The sequence below is a fragment of the Acartia tonsa genome, chromosome 8, assembly GCF_053477335.1.
Source record: "Acartia tonsa isolate MP-2025a chromosome 8, ASM5347733v1, whole genome shotgun sequence".
NCBI lineage: Eukaryota > Metazoa > Arthropoda > Copepoda > Calanoida > Acartiidae > Acartia > Acartia tonsa.
In genome coordinates this window covers 17,583,030-17,601,152 of record NC_137267.1, presented here as the reverse complement: position 1 = coordinate 17,601,152, position 18,123 = coordinate 17,583,030, and the positions used below count along the sequence as shown (strand labels likewise).

Here is an 18,123-nt window from a genome sequence, read left to right as displayed (position 1 = left end):
AATCAGCTAACTTTAGAACTGCAGTATATAGTTGACGGTATATTTGGTGATATATTTAGTAAATGTAAATGTTAATGATATTAGTATTATTTCAAACTAGGGTTGGGCCGGATATCCGGTGTGGCCGGATATCCGGCCATTTTCAATATCCGGCCGGATACCGGATATTGAAACTATCCGGCCGGATATCCGGCTCTATAATTTTTTATACTTTACACCAAAAATCTCTGCTTTTTAAAATCTTAAATGGCTATAATTTTCTTATTATTGAAGCTAGAAGAACATTTTTTCTGAATAAGTTTAACTTTGTGTAAATTTCTATAAGATTTCTGAAGAAATTTCTTTAACTACTTTAATATCTGGTAATTTGGCCGGTTATCCGGCCGGATATCCGGCATTTTAAATCAGCCGGATATCCGGTATCCGGCCAAAAAAGTATCCGGCCCAACCCTATTTCAAACGTAGGGTTAAATAAAAATTCGAAAATAAGATCACTAAAGGAAGAGCATTTACAATACTTTTAATGCAAAACTAAATTTGTATGGACGTAAGGACATACCATAACTATATAATAGCTGTGATATACTAGTAATAATTGCAGTTTTTACAACAAAAGGTTTTAAATTTAAACGCTTTGATAAGGGCTGTAAATTGCTTCTTTTCATACACGGAATCAAATCAATAAAAACAAGATCCTATCAGGAGTAATTGTATTCAGGGTTCTAAAGGGATAAGACAATGTCCGTTTAATTGATGTGCATCCCGAATGATGATCCTCAAAATTTACCCTTCTATAGATTACAACTAGTGGTTGAAACGTTTAGTAACTTAACTTAATGAACCAATCAATCAAAATTCAATAAAAGTCCCAAAAGTGGTTAAGCAAACGAGTAAGAAAACGTTATTACAAAACTGGGGACAAGTGTAATGAACTGCCAAATGTCCCATCCCTCCTTGACTTGCATTACTTAATTGTGTTAAGATAGGGACAATTGTTCTAAAAATAATGTTGAATGAAGACTTTGAAAACCATATCCTTTTAGGGGCGAAGATATGTGAGAAAAATTCATAAAAAAATATCTTTGAATAATCTTTTTCTATTTTTATTATTCCAATGTAACATAACATTTGTTTCTAATAGTACATTATGATAAATCAATATATAAAAATTATTTTGCACAATTTATTTTTACATTAATAGAAAATTTAAGAGAAAAAGTAATTTTTGGTTGCTTTACAATGATTTCTTAAATAGCAGCTGAGTAAATGCTATCGAGCAAGGACGTCATTTAGGAAGGGTTATTCCCCCCACCCCGGGGGATTCCTGGGGGGTAATTACCACCCCTCAAGCAAAATTTTTTTTGGGGTGGGAGGTTAAAAAAATTTGCTTCGTGCTTCACGTGCCATTTTACTCCCCATCCCCCCCCCCCACAAACACAAATTACCCCCGATTCTGTGAGTATTGGTGCAAAAAATATGACGTAACAAAAAAAATTAGCCAATGAGTGGCCGTTATTGACCAATGGTAAAACTTATAGTGGCCTCTCATTGGCTAATTTTTTTTGTTACGTCATATTTTTTGCACCAATACTCACAGCATCATTACCCCCTCTTAAAAATGCCCCCCCCCCCCCAAAATAAAAAAGCTTGGACGCCCCTGCTATCGAGACTTCGTGTCTTCCAGGAGCATTTAAGACAGACAGACAGACGGACAGACGGGAGAAAAGACAAAGCGAGTTTTAGATTAGCTTTGCCATTACAAAGATGGATAAGAAAAGGAACAAAAAAAACAAGCTTACAAAAAGTTAATAACTTTTATCCTGTATAGAATCTAATCAGAGCCATGACTAATAACATTTACAAAAGTCTACCTCATCAATAAATAATAAAAACAAGGACACATTTTCTTAACTTTAAAAGTTTTTTTAAAAAGATTCAATGATGTTAAATTCTTTCGATAGATTCACGGTTATAGGAGTAAATTAAAAATTTTAGCACATATAAATCACTTACACCTTAGACTAAAAATGAAAATAATAAAAAATTAAAACAAAATATTTTCTAAAACAAAAATGGCTAAAAATGAAAATGTCAATCTTTTACATAGTCCTTTAGATTAACTTTTTTAATAAAGAAAAGCCTAGTTCTCAAACAGGAAATAAGCTTAAATCCATCCTTTGCTTTTGTCTTAAGCATTTTAAAATGACTAGAAGCTTTTAAAGAAAGTAAGTCTTCTATTGTTTGATTTTTTTAGTTTGTTTGGTATTTTTGGTTTTGTTTTAATCATAGGATGACTTTAGGTATATATTTATGTCTTTCAAAATTTCCTTTGAAAAGTAGGATTTTTTTGTATTAACATAATGGGCTTCGATTCTAGCCTCTAAGGGCTTTAAAAGGCTAACTATCCGGTTGACAGATTGAAGGCAAATGGCCGTGTACTGCATAAAAAAAATTATTCAGCTATTTAAAAGGTGTATAATGTATTTAAAGTTAGATGTAGAAACTACAATTTTGATTAATTCCTCTATAATTTTTTTTTTTATTTTACATTATTATTTGAACTGCAGCTAACCGCGTAATTGGCTAAATTGACTTGAAAAAATGTGTAAAGTATAGACTGGCATTCAAATAATAATTGCACCTTAAATGGTGTGACATCACTTTCACCTAACTTCCTTTTATACATAACTAGAAGCTGTGTCCCTATCGCTTTAAATCAAGGGGTTGTAAGGAAAGGCAGAAAACATAATAGCCTAAAACCATCCAGGGACCTGTACAATTATCCCTTAATTGATTTAGCAGTTATGAAGTCTAAGATACAGACAATAAAACCTTACTACTTTATTTTATAGGATATCAAAAGTTATCAAAAAAATGCCCGAAATCTCTTTCTCAACTTTCCTCATAAATTATTTTACTATTGCTTCTGTTCGCTAAAATTAAACAATTTGCAATTAGAACACTTTGGTGGAACCAATGGTACACCAACTTTAATAAGATGTGGTCAAGAATTTAAAGATTTAAATGCTGCTTAAACGTTCTTAATGTTTTAAAGGATTTTAAAAGTTAAATTCTCAAATTTCTTTTTAAAATCAATAATTCTCAACAGATTCTACAATTTGCAGGAAAGCTTTTATAGGTTCAGATCAGCTTAAAAAATTCTTTGGAATATATAAAACTTATAGAGTGTCCCCTTCTACCCATTGTATATACCTTTGTCCTTTTAAGCCCTTGTCTAACAAGAATAAAAACAACAATATGAGCGAAGCTCTACAAACCAAAAAGTATATCAACGAAACGTGACTACACTTTTGATATTAAAGAAAAAAAGTACTTTTAGCGGGTTTTTAAAGCGTATTATGAATGCTTTAAAAATCCAAATTTTTAAAATCATAAAAAAAAACATTTTTAGAACGAACGAACGGACTTTTTGATAATTAATTCTAGGATTTCAAAATTATTTCTTCGTGTTATATTAAGGTTTCAAATTGATAGGATAATTCTAATAAGTATAAATTTACAATAATGGCTATCCGTTATGGACGTAAGGATATGTACCTAAAGTAAAATAGCCTCGCTTTGATAATATGCCCTAAAAACCATCTCAAACTTCTTGAAATTCCTCATGACAAACAAAAATGTTAAAAGTCCTATTATGGGGGACCCTATTATTTCTAAAAGATGCCATGTTTGGTCTCAGACATTTGTTTAGGAATTTAAAACATTAAGGACGTATAAAAGGACCCAACAAAATAAAAATGGTATTTTTAATAAATAGTTAATATTAACATTATGAAGTTGATTAATGAATAAATTCATATTGTAAATCTTTATAGAAAATTTCAGGGCATTTTTACTTTAGGAAGTTTCTACTAATTTATTAATGAACAACTGGTTAATAAAGCTTCTCTGAAAAGAAGAATTTTTTTACATAGGGACTGATTATCTTTTTTTGTGTTCATTTAAATGGTAAAAATTAATGACTAATCTTAATAAATTAAGATCACCTTAATAAATTCTTTAATGCTTATCATACAGGTAATTTACTTAACAAATGGAGAATGACAAAAAGATCAAAAGTAATAGTAATATTCACATGACATTTTGGATATCTTTCTTTAAAAGCAGCCGAGAAAACCGATAACTTTCCAAAAAGTTGTCTTTAATACGATGCGATAAATAACAATTAAATAGCATAGACAAAGTGATTTAAAAAATATATTATTGATAAAAATTATAGTTAATTGTAAATATAATGATCACAAATAAATTTTGCCGAAGGTTAAAATTATTGGCCATAAAATTAAACTTATTTTGTAATTAGATAAAATCTAAAGATGATTTATTGCAAAATGAAAACAGGGACATTAATATTCATTAGTAACGCGGCAATAATTATAATTAAATTAAAATTATTTATTATTACAGCTGTAACAAGTATTGGCAGAAAAACATATAATTTGTAAAATACTGATTAAAAGCTTTAAAAGTATTATTAATAGAAATTTATCGCATCGTATTATTGAAGTTTATCGCGGATATTAAAATAAAAAATTATAAGATTAAAACCATTTTTGTTAGCCCTGAGGGCCCGAGGGGCCGAGGGCCCGGGCTATAAAACTGGTATTGATTTTTAAATTTTGATTTTCCTGGAATATTGTCTTTCATTCTATGTTATAAATGATTTTTCAGTATGGCTGAGAACTGGTTCTAATCCGCCGGATATTAATCGGTTTCGAAGCCATACTGGAAAATTATGTAGTCCCCCCTCTGTTTATTTCTAATATGGTTTGTTATAGAGTTGACCGCTGATACGAAAAACAACAAAAAGTTTAATTCTATAATTTTTATTTATGTTTTACAGTATAATTTCTTATAAATTGATCTAAATATGATTTTTCTAAGTAGTTAAAGACAGGTTTGTCGTGTAAATCGATGTATATATTACCAATTAGATTATAGAGCAGCTTTGACTCTAATAAATGATTGGTTGATTTATAAAAAAAACTCTCCCTTTCCGCAAATATCCTTGAAATCAGCGGATAAAAAAACGCAAAAATTACCGCAAAAATCATCATTTTTAATAGACACATTAATATAACTTTTTTTCTTACCTTTAAAATTTCAAAATCCATCCTTTTTTAGTGGTTTTTGGTTAAATGGTGGAAAATTTAACTGTTTGTTAACTTTTACTGTTAATTAAAATTAATCACAAACATTATTTATAAAATTTATGTCACAAATAGTAATTTTAAATTATATTCATTATGTTTTAAAATTTAGTTTAAAAACACTTTTTTTCACAAATTTAATATTATTTCTCCCTTACTCGCTCAGGGCAATTTATTTACTAAAGAGAGAGAGGAGAAGAATATAAGATAAATATTCTTCATATCGCCCTCTGTCTCTCTCTCTCTCTCATTCGCATCCCGGAAGATAAAAATGAAACAACCCCCTCTCTCTTTCTGCCAATTTATCTGTCCGTCCGTCCGTCCATCTATAACATCCCCCCAACCCCAGTTTTTTTTCTTCGTGTGTATTTAAGTTTCAACCCCTTTGATTACAATTTATATCGCCCGTCCCATTTGTAGTTTCCCCCGTTTCTTCGAATAAAGAGAGGCGGATGGGAAGTTAATAGCATCTGCAGTCAAATATTTTGGCGCGGCACGACGGCTACTGGAAAATATTTTTGTCACGACACGACCATTATATAAAAATTATCTTTGAACAAGTATAAAACATTCATAAAGCGAAGCTATAAATTAACCAACAATCGATCATGTATGTTCATTTAATTTTAGAGTGACTGAACACAACCAGAACACATTTTGGAATCTGAAGTTTAGATAGTAAAATACTTAAATATGGGGACATTTAAATTGTATATTGTACCATGCTTAATCATCTTAATTATAAAAAAAAAATAAAATACCTATGGCTAGAATAAAAGTTGTTATGTTACTTTATTGTACATACTTGTTTCCGGAATCATAATGCCACTAAGTTTAAAGTTGATAGGGCAATTCTAACATGCCTAAATTAACCATCAGAGCTATCCACCAATAATAGACGTATAGACCTTTATAATATGTGCATTAAAGGAATCCAATTTAGAAAAAAAAGGCTATAGATAGATTTAAAAAAACATTTTTTGTCCTTGCTATGCAATTGCGGACAAATTTGTCCTTGTAACTACATCAAAATTGCTCAGAATTATTCATTCAAAAAAAAAATGAAAAAGTGCACAAATTGAAATTATCTCAAATGAAATCAGTTTTAGCGAAGTAAGGAAAAGTATTCTGAAATAGAATAATCTACAAATAAATAAAAACAGGCCTTAAGATCGGCTCCCGTTGTTTTAATAGAATTAAATATATGCTTTAAATTTTGTATCACACTCTTATTTTTTTGTATTCTTTCATATCTCATTGTTTTACTGCTTGCTAATAAGCATTAAAAATGGCAACTGCGGATTATTACTTTTTAAAAATATCAGCATTGTTAGAATTTAAAAAATATGTAATAATTTTTCCTGTTCCTTTTTATATAGTTTATTCACTTTTTTTCAAATTCACAAATGGATGAAAGATTTTAATTTTTACATTTCATCTTTTTATATGTTATTCTCTTCTACTTATACAGTAGTAAGTTTTTTTTTCTGAATCTTAAGATTTCAATAACTACTGAACTAATTGTGTTCTCTATTTAGGTAAACTTCACATAGGTCATGTTTTAGTTTTAAGGCCTTTTCATTATCATATTTAAGTCTTGGGATGGTTTTAAGCCATTTTTATAGTCCCTTTTTGGATACTTAGCCCATAGATGCAAGAGGCAAAGCCTCTAGTCCTATTATATTAAGAAGTAAGCCTTTTTTTGCCTATGGATCTCACTAACCGCTGATCCTGCATGGTTCTCCTTTACAGTAAAGCTTCTTAAATAGCCCATAGATGTCTTTTTTTGCCTATGGATCTCACTAACCGCTTGTCCTGCATGCAGTAAAGCTTCATATATATGCAAGGAAGAAAGGTTTATAACTATTTTTTGGTAGGTCACCTCCACTCTCAAGATAAATCATCCCTAAAAAACTTCTTTTTGTCAAATCAGATTAAGTAAATCAATACCAAACTCACATCCAAAAAACTTATACAATAAAAAGAAACAATAAAGTTAAAGAAAATATTTTTTTCTTGTCCTTTAATTTTTTTGAATAGATTTTTGCTGATTTTTCAATGATTTTGGCCTATTGTGTTTTATGGATGCATTTATAGAAATTCCTTCAATTGACACTATTCAAATTATGTCGACGGACCGTAAATTGTTCACATTATGAAGACAACAGCTAGTTAGAGAATAGTTTTATACAAAACAAATATTAGATTTTTTAGTTGAGGGGCGTGTAGGAGGGGAGGGACACAACTAGGTCTAAAATAGAGGATTACCTGCCCAAACCTCTAGGTTTAAAATATTTCAGGTACTAGGTAGAACCAACAAGTGAAAAAAAATTTAAATTATATTTTTAAATTATGAGGGCATATGGAGAGGTCTTCAATTTTACTATGTAGATGTTGCCCCTTCCTCCGCCACAGTTGAAAACCATGTATAGGTTTCGTGATTTTTTTCTCTCGAATTAATTTCGTTATTAGTATAAGCTGAAAAGATTTAAGCACTGTCTTACAACCCTTTTTTATCTCACCGTTGGCTTAAAATATTTTGGTTGGTTTATTAAGATGAGTCTCCAAATGTTTTAACCACTAATTTTAATCTACATAAGGGGTAATTTTGTGTATCATCATTAGATATGTACTTTAATTTATCGGTCACTGTCTTATCCCTGAAGGTCAGCAGCAACGTTCTACACTCACCGGATAAGTAAAGATGAAATAAAAAGTAGTTTTGCTATTAGAAAGCTTGAAATGATTGGAATTCATGTTATATTCTTCATCGGGTGTGTGTTCTCTTCCACATTTAGTGTTGTTTTATATCTACAACAAGAATGACAACATAACATAAAAAAAATGAGAGTATTTAATGATAATAATGAAACAAAGAGGAAGGCATCAGGACTCAGGTATAGCCACCAAGCCAAATAAATCTAAAATATTTGGGGGGGCAGTTAAAAAGATCGTCTTTACTACTAAGAGTTGCCTTAAAATTGGCAAAAAAATATTCGCAAATATTTTTTTTCAAATTAATTAATTCAGTTGTTGACGTTGGTTACAGCTGGGAAGGCATAATTTTTTTGTGCTCTTTGTGCATAATAAATATGCTTATGTAATGATTTTTTATCTGAAATAAATGATATTTATGCGGAGATGATGGAACACTTCTTGGAATCAATCTATCTCAAGAATTTTCTTAGTAGCAACACTGAGTAGTGTTTATTCAAAATAATATCTGAAATATAAGTGAAGCAGCTCATAGTGCCAATAAAATATGACATCATACAATACAAATGACCAATGATAGGTAAGTAGGTATATATTTTACCATGGGTCAATTAAAATGTATACTAGCCTATTGTATCGGCGTGACTGGACTCGAGATCTTTTTCTCTCAGTCAAATTGCTGATAGACAATCAATCCAATACTTGCTGTCCGACGAGGATATATAACGCAGATAGTTTACAAATCTTTATTTGAAGATGAAAACCGTGCATCTAAAAAAATATAAAATACATTAGAAAAATAATACATATAAATGCTATAGTCAGATCGATTAAGCATAATAAGGTCATAGATTGTTTTAAATGAATACAAAATATTATTTAAAGCGTAATACATCATAATTAACATGTTACATAAGTACGATTGGTCTTTTTATCAAACAAAACAAAGAAAATAACTGCTTTTTCATTTACCAAAAGAAACTACTTTAAGATTTGGCCTTATATTCAACACGCATGCAAATGTCGTGCAATCAATGAGCTGGTTTTTTGTTAGATGAAAGGATGCTGGGTCAATAAAAAAAGATTTCTATAGCCCAGATCATTTTCTTCTACAAGAGTCAAAATGAATTGAAAATGATTGCTAAAATCGAAAAATATTCTACGTTTCAAAATGGCGTATTTTTATTAAAAATAGGATGAAAAACATTCTAACTTTAAACATGATTATCATAGATAATTACCTACTTGCTGCGCTTGATATAGGAAATATCATTCTTGTTTTAATAGTAACTAGCAGCTGCGCTCCTAGCATCTAGGAGCTCTGTATTCGACGAAAGCCGGAAAATAGCCTAAAACCAAACCTAGATATAAAAGTTGAACTTCCTAAAACCAATTATGGACCTATAAGAAGCTTTCATAAAATTAAGAACTCAATCGGTTAAGTAGTTATCGAAATCTTAAGCTACAGACAAAAAAAACTAATTACTTTTATATAATAGGATTACTAAAAAAATAATTGGTAGCATCGTAAAAACATAGAACATCAGTAAAATTTAGAATTGGATGGAAATTTAAGTGTGCATTTATTTTAGCATATTTGCATATCTACATTTTATTTCATATTCCCAAAAAGACAAGAGCTTATACATAAAAGCTAATACTTGATACTGAGATAGGATTAATTAGAAATAATAGCTTCTGCTAATGTAATTTCATATGCAGAAGTGTATGCACACCATGAATTATTCAAATAGGATAATTCTATCATTCACAGCAAATTCATAAATTTTGAGGAAATAAAGATTACTACATTTACATTACTTGTACGTGCTTACAAAACAAGGATGATAACACACATAAAAATGAAGCTTAACAAGTTAGACATGTCTTTTACTTAGCAGAGAGAGAAAGATAGAGGGGACAATGAGCTGTTTATTACACTAGTCCCTAAAACGGTTTTTTTATTTGTTGGCTTAATAACTTTGGTGACTTAAGTGGATTTTGATTGGTTGATTTATTAAATAGAGTGTTCAAACGTTTCAACAACTATTTTTAATCTACAGAAGGGGTAATTTTGTGTATCTTCATTGAGGATGTACATTAATTTATCGGCCGTTGTCTTATCCCTTTAGATCCCTGGGAATATAGAGATACTACTCTTACTACATTGTGCCTTTCTATTATGGAATCAACATTTCAAGAAAGTTAAATAATAAATAAAGAAATTTTGAAATGGTTAAGAGTTGGTACGCAATCCATTTTATTCTAACTTAATCGTATTCTAATGATAATAGCCGTAAGTTACAGATATACAGACTCATACTAGCTCTATGTATAAGAAAGAAAGGATAACTAACTACTATGCATCCATAAAATCGAAGCTCTTAAATCAGACGGTAGAACAAACGAACAAATAATGGTGTACCTTGTTGTTCTAGGAATCATTGACCCTTAAATCAGATTATTAGAATACTTATATTTTATAAAAATTGTTGTCAAAAGGGTTAAAAAAACAGCATGTTTTAAATTACTTTTTTGTAACAATTACAGAATTGCTACGCTTTCTAAATCTACTTGACAAAAATCATCATGCTAAGTTTAAAACCAATAACAAATTGTTATATGCCTCAATTATTAATAGCAGCTATACGTTATGTAGAAAGTACCGACGGACCGACCCTAATTATAGAAAAGCTTAGCTTTTAAAATGTGGAATTTTTAAGATTAAGTCCAATATTTTATGCCAATTTAGAAATACTATATGCCAATTATACAACTAATATTGAAATTGACAAAAATACACCAATTTATAGACAGAAAACCAGTGATTATTATTTGCTAGTTGTAGAAATGGCAGCAGCCCAAAGTCCAATTGTAAGATTAGTCCATTTCAATATATGCATTCTACAAATATTTCAAAGTAATTCTATAAAGTTATAAGAAATAAGTAACGTCAAAAAATAAGTAGAAAAGTTAAGAATTCGCCCCTGGAATAGTTATTTATCGCATCGTGTCATAAACAGCTTTCCGCGGTAAAACCAGTTTTGTTAGCCTCGAGTGGCCGTAGGCCCAGGGTAACAAAACTGGTATTAATTTTATGATTTTTATTTTAATATTCGTGGAAAACTGTCTGTAATACGATGCTATATATGATTTTTTAGTGTGATTGTGAACTGGTTCTAATCCAGCGGATATTAAACGGTTTCGAACAAAACTTAATAAATATACTTTGTTACAGACCTGAGAAAAAGGGTTCTAAGATAAGAAGAATACTTCTGTTTTAAAAGGTGTCCATTCGTTGTAGTTAAGAAAAGGCATTTCATACAGAATAAGGACTTTACTGACCATAAGAAGCGAAAAGAAACTCTTAAGGACAAAACTAATTAACTTAAAACCTAAATTTAAAGGCTCGGCAGCTGCCTGTAAACCTGAGGGATATAATCCTCTTACAAATTACAATTAACTGGAAGTCTAAACCTAACCGAAATATGGATCAATGCCGTCCAGAGGAGGGGGAAGGGGTGATTACCTCCCCCCCCCCCCAGATAAAATTACCCCCCCCCCCCCATTCAAAAATTTTACCTCCTTACCCCTCCAAAAAAATACTTGGACGATCTTGATATGGATATCCCTCTTTTTAAAAAATTTTTAAGAATCCAAACGGGTTTAAATTTGAGATATAGTCGCGGCTGATGCACTCTGCCAAGCCGTGCTATAAATGTTCAATGTCTATTCTGTGATTAAGTATGATAAAGTATGTTACTTTAGCTAGACTGTGTGTCATATAAATTTTCTATTTTCTGAATATGTTAGAAGAATGATCATAACAAATATTCGATAGTTTTATCATCTATTCTTATTGTTACTGCGCTACTTTTGCTGTTACTATTTTGTTGAAACACCTAATGTTTCAAAAGAAAACAAAAATTCTTGTGAAGAGCCATCGACATTCTTCTGAATTAAAACCCCATAAATATTCGGATAAGATTGTCCGGTTCTTGCAAATAATTCCAATTGTAATTGGTAGTTTAACATCACTTACAAAGTACATGGACATTGAAAAAAAAGATGGGCTTGCATAAAAAATGTACAACGGTTCGGCTCCCAAATTAAGGTTTTTCCTTGATTTTTATAGAGGGGGGGGGGGGGATACATTTTTGTGTAGGGTTTATAAATTTAATATGCATACTCCCCCCCCCCCCTCTACTTTGATGTTCATGTGTATGTAATAGTACAAGCCTATATTTTGTACTGTGACTTTTTTACTTCAACCTGAACTTTAGGGATGACAGCTACTTACATTTCTAATAATGGATGTTGAATATACGTGAATATTATGACAGGGGAGAAAATTGTCGTCAATTTAGGTTGCTAACATGGACATTAGTTCGATTGTCTATTAGGAGGGGAGAGGATAGAGTAGTAAAAGGGTTGGATGAGGGGAGGGATCGTTATTTTAGCCAGCTACTAGTTTCACTTTATTAGAGTACATGATAATGTCGTGTAAGATCCATATAATAAGATATCCATTTTTGTTATGGGTATTATAAATCTAGATTTGGTTTTCCTTGTTAATATTGCTTGTATTAGAAAGAAAAAAGTAGCTACTCTATTATTCTGAATTAAGATGGCTTAGTTTTCAAATGAGTGTTTGAGAGAACCTTTAGACACCATGCCATAAGCTTATGACTTCTATGAGCATCCCATATTTAAGCGAATTTGCGATGGATATATATTGTATTGGAAATCACTATTAGTTTATGTTTATTTGTTCGCTATTCACGTTTTGACATTCTTGTTTAAGTTTTGAGCGTAGAACAAAAATAAGTCTTTTCTCTCTTTCTATCTCTCCCTCCCCCTTTCTTCTCCAAACCCCTCTCTATTAGTTCCTTTTTTTTCTCATTATTTACTAAGTATATTTGCGATTACTTTTATTTAATGAAATCTTCCAATTTTTAACATTTACAAAACGGCCTGCTTTATTGCATCAAGATCCATGACAGATCTATATAGGAAATAAACGTCTATAAATGAGCTCGAGTCTTCCAATGGTAAAGTGTTTAAAACTCATAGTACTCCAATAATCCTCATTAAACTCTCATTGACCAAAGCGATAAGACCTTTATTCTATTTGTTTATGGAATGAATTAAGTTTTTCACTTCATGTAGATATTTGAATTACATTGAAGTATTTAATCCTTTTTTCATTAATAAAAAATATACGTTCATTATAGAGTAAATCTAAGAAAACTGTATTTTAAAAGAATTCGATTGAGGCGACACTTTCTTTGTGTTAAAATATTAAAACTAAAATTTTAATCATATTAACCCTTTAGTGATGGTAATGTGAAAAAAATTTAATTGAAAAATTTTTTTTTTAAATCATTTAATTAATAAATATTTACTTCTTTCTTTTAGATAGTAATGGCGGGGGGGGGGGGGAATTGATTTATTGAGAAATAGATATGTACTTATAGGAAATTGTTTTATTGAGCCAACTCTAGTTTTTCCATATAATTATATTTTTTGTATCGTGAGAGTTATATTACAAGATAAACATCTAAATTTTCATCATTTCAACAGTCGTTCTCTTGGTGTTCTTACTAAAATGTAAATACAAACATTATGGAGTTGTCCTATTAGTTTAAAACTTTGTCAATACAAAAGCATAATCAACATCAAATATTTTTTTTTTTAAATATTCACTTGAAATTTAATAAGTCTACCCAACCATATATAGCCGTAGAGTGTGGGAAAAAAACATTTCCTCAATGGTCCTTATAGCGTAATGAACAACGGATAAATAAAACAGATGCGTATTTCTCACAGAACTTCAGTAAAATCATATATATATCTTAAATAGAAGTTGAGAAAATTAGGCTGTAGGTGTAAAGACCATAGTTAGACTTTAACATTCTGATTTACTAAGTATCTTCGTCAATAGAAAAGCTATAATATTTTATTTGTGATAATGTAAAAACCCTTGCTAAATAGCTAGTTAACAGTTTCTTTGTCTAAAAATTAAGCAAAATATTAGAATAATAATTTCTTGACTTATCATAATTATATTTTTTGTAAGATATCTTTGTTATTTTCATTGTCATTAAAAAATTTTGATTTTCCTAAAAATTAATATTTCCTTATGTTTGTTTTAAGCTTTTTCCCATTATAAGCTTAATGAATTATCTATTTATGTTAGAATAGATTTTTCAGATCAAGTAAGCAATCTTTAATTGTACCTCTATTTATCCATCCATTTTCCTATGCATAGAGATCCAAGAATTGAGATAGCTATTCTTAAATTCTAATTTTCCTTATGTAAAAGTAACAGTACCTCTGTTTGTCTTTTCCGAATGATCTCACTTACTGCTAAACCGATATGGTTCTCCTATACAATTTAGGTCCTGGGAAGGGTATATATATTTTATCCATAATATAAAAAAAAACAAAGGACAACCAACCCTCTGATAACACAATCCAAGCTTATAAATCTTAAATATGTTTTGCCTGCTAATAGGTCAAGACATCACTCCTACTCTAACATTTATCGTCTAAATATTAACGTCTCTATTATGACCCAATCGCAGTATGGTCCCAGTAGCAATAGCAACGTTCCTAGATAAGCCAATGTCGTATTTTAACTTGGTTTTCGTATTTATCGTTTTGAAACTATCTAACCCACTGTGACATTGTTACTAACTTACTGGAATAATTATTTGCTATCTATGTTAGCATTTTGTTTAATTGTTTGTATTTTTATTATTTTATTAGGTATGCTTTTTTCCATACGATGAATAAATCATTTAAACAACAACCCTTAAAGTTTTAAAACACTAATAGACAAAATTATAATTAGAATAAAATTATTAAATTAAAGATCAATTTGTTGAATATCAGTCTCTATTCCTCTATTTCAATCTTAAAGAAGGCATTATGTAAATGTTTATATTTTTGAGAAGAAAAAAAAAACAAGGAATGTAGGTAACCTCCAAAAATGCAAAGCTCAACAAATCAAATATAAAAATAGCGGGTTTCGTCGTATTTTCACAATTGATTTTTCCTATTTCTAGCCCCTGCGGGGCTAATTTCTCTAACCCAGCAGGACAAACATTTACCTAACCTATCAAAAGCAACTCTGAAAATATGACGAAACCCGCTATTTTTATATTTGATTTGTTGAGCTTTGTGTTTTTGGAGGTTACCATCCTTTTTTTTTCTTCACAAAAATATAAACATCTGAATCCTAACTTCAGAGAATCAGGGCTATAACAACAGCAACGTACCCGCAATTTTAGACTCAATTATAGAGAAGCTTACATTGTTTATATAATTTATGGAATTAACATCTAAAATATCCTGTTAATATGGTAAAAGTACATCATGAAAAAATATATGTCAAAATTTCCTTAAAATCAACATGATTTTAATTGTATTTTTTCTGTTTTTACAAAAAGTTACAGCAATTGTTATCTACCAAAAGTGCAAAAAAAAGAAGATTCTCTTTGTTTTAATTTTTTTATATAATGTTGAAATGTTATAATTCTGTGAAATTAAATAATCATATTCTCATTCTAATAGCCTACTTTAGATAAACAATGGTAAAGTCAGGCAGGGAGAGATCATTGGAGGATATCATTGGAGAATTATAAATTATTGTTAACGCTAAATACTAAAATCTAAATTATGCCTTAGGTAACCTATTATTGACGTGAAAATGTTACGATGGCTAGTCACCATGGATAGATATTTAGGATCTACTGCAGTTCGCGGTAAAATATTGCTGATAATGAATATTGCCAAAAATCTATGAATTTTAAAGGCTGCTAGCTGCCAAACGGCTAAACGTACAGATCATGCCCGCACACTGTTTTAAGCAGCATAAGGAGGCCTACAAATAATCTGAAATAGCCATAAATCAATAATGCAAAATTATCTCGCAGTGCAAAGAAATGCGCGAAAAAGGCCTATTTTACGCGTTTTTTCTTCAGTGAATCTTTCCCTGTGTATCATTGAATCTTGGCTATTCCAGATTATTTGTAGGCCTTCTTATGCCGCTTAAAATGGTGTGCGGGCATGATCTGTACGTTCAGCCATTTGGCAGCTAGCAGCCTTTAAAATTCATAAATTTTTGGCAATATTCGTTACCGGTAATATTTTACCGTGAACTGCAGTAGATCCGATATTTCTAGTATGGCTTTGAAAACGATTAATATCCACTGGATTCGAACTGGTTCATAGCCATATTGAAAAATCATTTATGGCATCATGTTACAGACAGTTTTCCACTAATAGTAAAAAAAATCATATGATTACTATCAGATTTGATAGCCCCAACGGTAAAATCTTAAAAAAATATTTTAATATCTTTGGAAAGTTGTCAATAATAAGATGCAGTATTCAACAATATTAAATGGTAAATTAATTAGGTTACCTGTAACCAACAATTTTTGATGCGAAGATACTCTAGAGTCCACTATCATAGATGTTTCTTTCTATCAGTTTCCACTTTTTTATAAGAAACAAGGATGACAACATCCATAAGTAGCGAAGCACAAAAAATCGTGGATGGAAATACGTAAAAGTAGATTTAAAGTGTATTTATTAAAAACAAGAATAGATTTATTGGAGAAAATAAACACGAAACCTTGTTTTATTTTTAATGATGAAAACGGTCAAAGTAGATTACATAAAAGATTCTCATAACAATGGGAAAAATTATTTTGATACTGATGTCCCAAAAAAGTTTGAAAATTGGACCAAAAACACCAAATATATGGGAAAATGTGTAAAACATATAAAAATAGCCAAAAACCTGATAAAAGGCAGTCTGACCGCCATGGTTGTTTTCTTTCAACGACGGGAAATTTAATTTTGATATCTATAACTGAAAAAAATTTGAAAATCGGACCATAAACACTGAAGATATGGAGAATAATGTGAAAAAATACAAAAATAGCCTAAAACCTGCAAAAAGGCAGTCTGGCCGTCATTGTTGTTTTCTTTAAACGACGGGAAATTTAATTCTTATATCTATAACTGAAAAAATTTTGAAAATTGGACCATAAACACTGAAGATATGGTGGAAATGTGAAAAATACAAAAATAGCCTAAAACCTGCAAAATGGCAGTTTGACCGTCATGATTGTTTACTGTAAACGACAGGAAATTTAATTTTGATATCAATAACTAAAAAATTTTTTAAAATCGGACCATAAACACTGAAGATATGGAGAAAAATGTGAAAAATACAAAAATAGCCTAAAACCTGCCAAAAAGCGGTCCGACCGCCCTTGATGTTTTATAGTTAATTGTGCTCCTTAATAATGGGAATGTTGTCAAAAAATTTCAGCTGTCTATCTTTAATAGGAGCCGAGAAAATCACGTTTCCCCTATTCTGTCTCATGACGGACGGACGGACAGACGGACGGACGGACAGACGGACGGACGGACAGACGGATGGACGGACAGACGGACGGACATTGTGAATTATAGGGTAGCTTCGCTACTAAAAACTAGCTTGGCTAATAAATATGTTCAAGTTAAAAAGTAAGCTGTACAGCTAAGATAAAATTAATAACCTTGATCCATTAAATTACTGAAATTATAAAAACAAAAGGTAACTGAATAATAATCTTTCATAAGCCCAGATTATTAAATCAATTAGCTGAACAAAACAGCAAAATTATTCGTAGCGAAGCTCTTCTTAAGTAAGGTCTGTAAGTCGGTAATTAAAAATAAAGGATAGTTAAGGGAGCCATAGTTTTTTAAACAAGTTATCCCATTCGTTGGCTCATATTATTTTGGGACTAAATATTGATTGATTGTTACAGCAGCGCTCAAACTTTTGCACCAATTATTTTAATCTACAGAAGGGATAATTTTGTTTATCATTATTGGAAGTTTCTTTCACTTTATAGCCAATTGTATGAGCTGTTGCTAAATTTATAATTAGTCATTTTAAAAATCTAAAATGAAGATGAAGAAAATTCTGACGTCATAAAAATGAGGGATGAGGAAAGGATGAGTAGGAAAGAAAACTCCTAAAAATATATATAGATAATCCCTCATTTTTTATTACGTCACATGCTGATTGTTTGAGGCACTTTCTTCGTCTTCATCGAAAATACATAAACCACACGGTTTAAAATAGCATAAAATTACCATTTTTACGATTTCTGAAATCTGCAGGCCTTTAGTAAAACATATCGTAAAATGTGGGGGAAAGGGGGAGAGTCGA

The 18,123-nt window shown here is 30.5% G+C and overlaps 1 protein-coding gene across 1 annotated transcript in view; it reads right to left on the bottom strand.

The window, feature by feature from the left end:
- LOC145326148 (uncharacterized) overlaps positions 1–5,347 on the bottom strand; it is a 75,835-nt gene extending 70,488 nt beyond the window's left edge. Inside the window, exon 1 of the mRNA XM_080169277.1 lies at positions 5,115–5,347. The gene's annotated coding sequence lies outside the window, so the exon portion shown is untranslated. The remainder of the gene's footprint in view (positions 1–5,114) is intronic.
- Positions 5,348–18,123: the final 12,776 nt, after the last annotated feature.